Here is a 4039-nt window from a genome sequence, read left to right as displayed (position 1 = left end):
TATGTGATTATTCAATCCGTGACAAAAAGAGGTGAAGAATAACTGAATGTCCACTCTGGTGTGCTCAACAACAGCCAACATGGACAAACCACATGTAAAGCTTTACTTAATGTTGTCAGGGGACAATGGGAATGATAAAAATGAGGCAAAATAGAAAACATGTGAACTTAAGGCTTGGGATGATCTTGGAGTAATAAGGGGGGGATAGTGAGAAATAAGCTGATAGTTCATTACTTAGCAAGTACTCAGAAGACAGTTGAGGAATCAGTGAAAGAAAAAGAGACTGTCTTTTCAGGAGCTTCTTGGGATCTCCAGGGAATCAGGCTTGGAGGAATCTTTTAGAAGATTTGTTGTTTCCAAGTAATTTTTTTTTTCATTTTTCTCAATCCATGCAACAAAAACTGTATCTCTTATTTTTTCCATCTTTCTGTTGCTTGTTTCATTTCTGGAATTTGTTCTCATCCTCTGCCTTTTTTGGATTACTTTTGAATGGTGTGAAGTGCAAACCCCATTACCTTCCATTATTAAGTGTCCTTTCTAGGAGGATGACTTTCTAAAAGTAAAGACCAATTGTGCAAACTCAGTGCTGCCTTTTTACATGAAAATTCTCATATTTAGGAATTTCACCGGACTCCCTCTTTCCTGTGTAATTTCCATCCTTGTTTTTCCTTCATTATATAGAGTACACCATGCATGTGATGTTCAACATCAGTGTTACCTTCTGTCATCTTGCTTCTAATCCAAACTCTAGACTGAGGGAAGGAGAGTACATAAAATACACTCAGGGAAACCTGTGATGGGCAGACAATGGGAGCATTATGAATAGGGTCCATATGTGATAGCCCTGTATTATAGGATCCAAATGGAAGACAGACATTCCAACTTGACCTAATCAGTTATCCTGCAGCCTTGACATTCCTTTCTCTGCTCTAAATCTAATTAAAACATTAAGATAATCCCTTGAAAACGTGTTATAAGAAAAATACAAAATGCTTGGAGGATGAGTTAAGGCTGAGAACTCATCTTCATTAGTCAGTAACCACAAACTTGCAATTAGCTTCTGTCACCACAAATCAGCCTTCTTGGTTCATGGTGTCGAAAACACCGTTGACTCTTTATAGCCATTGTAGCCACAGTGGGAACCTCATAAAGAGTTCATTGTGGGCCTTAGATCAAAGACAGAGATGCTATTTCCTGAAACCTCTGAGGCTTTCCACTGCTTCAACTGACATGGGAAGCCAAATCCTAGGGACACTGTATCAAACATCCTTAAGGGAAGGGTTTTAAAATGATACAGGTGAAGATGGAAAGTTCAAGTCTGCACAATTCCTTCATTCAGAAATATGTATTAAGTACTATTAAGTTCTTTCTCTGTGTATGGCACTCTACAAAGCCCTGGGAATCAGGTAGTGAGAAATAGCATATAATTTCTCATCTTGAGGAGACACATTAGCCGAATCAACACACATGTATATGATGATGAATGGTGGAAATACTCCCGAGGAAAAAAAGTTACTGGAGAATATAACAGGCTAACCTGAGCTTTTATAGGTGTTGGGAAAGACCTTCTTGAGGATGTAAGATTTGCCAGACATGTAAACATATAGTTGAGGATGGGAAGTGTTCTCTGATATGTTCGAGTAATTATCTTGAGGTGGTCACATGCCCTGAGGTTAGGGAGGGCCTGAGCATCATGAGATATAATGAGAAAATTTACTAAAAGTTAATTTCTTCTATTTTCAAAAAACTATGTGGAATTTAAAGACGAGGCAGAAATGAATAAATTGGAGTCTTTGAAAATTTAAATCTTCTGTTTAACCAAAGGCATCATAATAGTACAAATAAGCTCCCTTTGTATTGGGGAATGATGTTTACAATATTTATTTTAAAATTGATATCTAGAATATATAAAGGGTTTCTCTGGTAGTTCAGTCAGTCAAGAATCAGCCTGCATAGAGTTTCCTTTGCTGTGCAGAAGCTTTTGATTTTAATTAGGTCCCATTTGTTTATTTTTGCTTTTATTTCCAATATTCTGGGAGGTGGGTCTTGGAGGATCCTGCTGTGATTTATGTCGGAGAGTGTTTTGCCTACGTTCTCCTCTAAGCAAGGTGAGAAGACAACCTTCAGAATGGGAGACAATAATAGCAAATGAAGCAACTGATAAAGGATTAATCTCTAAATTATACAAGCAGCTCCTGCAGCTTAATTCCAGAAAACTAAGTGACCCAATCAAAAAATGGGCCAAAGAACTAAACAGACATTTCTCCAAAGAAGACATAAAGATGGCTAATAAACACATGAAAAAATGCTCAACATCCCTCATCATCAGAGAAATGCAAATCAAAACCACAATGAGATACCATTTCACACCAGTCAGAATGGCTGCTATCCAAAAGTCTACATGCAATAAGTGCTGGAGAGGGTGTGGAGAGAAGGGAACCCTCTTACACTGTTGGTGGGAATGCAAACTGGTACAGCCACTATGGAGAACAGTGTGGAGATTCCTCAGAAAACTGGAAATAGAACTGCCATATGATCCAGCGATCGCACTCCTGGGCATACACACCGAGGAAACCAGAATTGAAAGAGACACATGTACTCCAATGTTCATTGCAGCACTGTTTATAATAGCCAGGACATGGAAGCAACCTAGATGTCCATCTGCAGATGAATGGATAAGAAAGCTTTGGTACATATACACAATGGAGTATTTCTCAGCCATCAAAAAGAATGCATTTGAATCAGTTTTAATGAGGTGGATGAAATTGGAGCCAATTATACAGAGTGAAGTAAACCAGAAAGAAGAACATCAATACCGTATATTAACGCATATATATGGAATTTAGAAAAATGGTAACCTAAACCCTGTATAAGAGACTGCAAAAGAGACATAGGCATTTAGAACAGTCTTTGGGACTCTGTGGGAGAGGGTGAAGGTGGAATGATTGGGGAGAATGGAATTGTAGCATGTATATTATCATAAGTGACCAGTCCAGGTTCGACGCATAAATTTTCCTCTGTTCAAAAAAAAAAAAAAAGAAAAAGAAAACTGACCTGCATCACCTGCAAGCATTCAAAAGAGAGCCAAATAACTCTTCTTCCTAAAACACATAGGAAATTGCTTTAAAATAAATGAATAGAGTGTTCCCAAAAAAAAAAAAAAAGAATCAGCCTGCAGAGATGGAGACCTGGGTTCAGTCCCTGGGTCAGGAAGATTCCCTGGAAAAGGAAATGGCAACACACTCCAGTATTCTTGACTGGAGAATCCTTTGGACAGAAGAGCCTAGAGGGCTACGGTCCATGGGGTTGCAAGATTCAGACACGACTTAGTGACTAAACCACAACCAGAAAATATAAAGATGTCTTTAAAATGGCTGAAAAATGACTCAAATGTAAATGTGCAAGGGATATGACAGTTCACAGAACAGCACACTCAAATGACTAATAAATAGTTGAAAAGATAATGAACCTTACCAGTAGTCAGGGAAGCAGTAGGAAAAATCACTATGATTTACCATTTCACACTTAGTAGACTGACAAAATGATTAAGCTTTACAATAACAAGTGTTGTCGGGAGTAACACTTGAAATAATAGCTTTGTGGAGCCATTGGGTAAAGTCAAAGATAAGTGAAGGTACATATATATACTCTATAACTCAGCCATCCTACATTAAGGATATACCCCAGAGAAATTCTGACTCATGTAATCTTTACCTAATTCTTAGGTAAATCATTGAAACTTTTTTATCAGCAAAAATTGGAAACAACTTGAATTTCCTAAAAGTGGATAAATAAATTTTGCTATTTGCACATATTGAAAGATTATGCATCATTAAAATGAATAAACTATATTTACTTGTATCAACACAACTAAAATCTCAAAAAAAATATATCACTGATTTGTTTCTTCCAGGGAGAGAAACAGGATGATTAGGAGTCAGAGGTGAGAGGGGTATTTTAACTTTTTTATGCTTTTGGTGCCTAAATTTGGTACCAAGAAAGCATATTTCTTTTTGGAAAAAAATACAGTTATTCAGTA

The sequence above is a fragment of the Moschus berezovskii genome, chromosome 21 (genome assembly GCF_049115385.1).
Source record: "Moschus berezovskii isolate FMDL1 chromosome 21, NW_MosBer_1.0, whole genome shotgun sequence".
In the NCBI taxonomy this organism is placed as follows: Eukaryota; Metazoa; Chordata; class Mammalia; order Artiodactyla; family Moschidae; genus Moschus; species Moschus berezovskii.
This window is presented reverse-complemented; position numbering follows the sequence as displayed.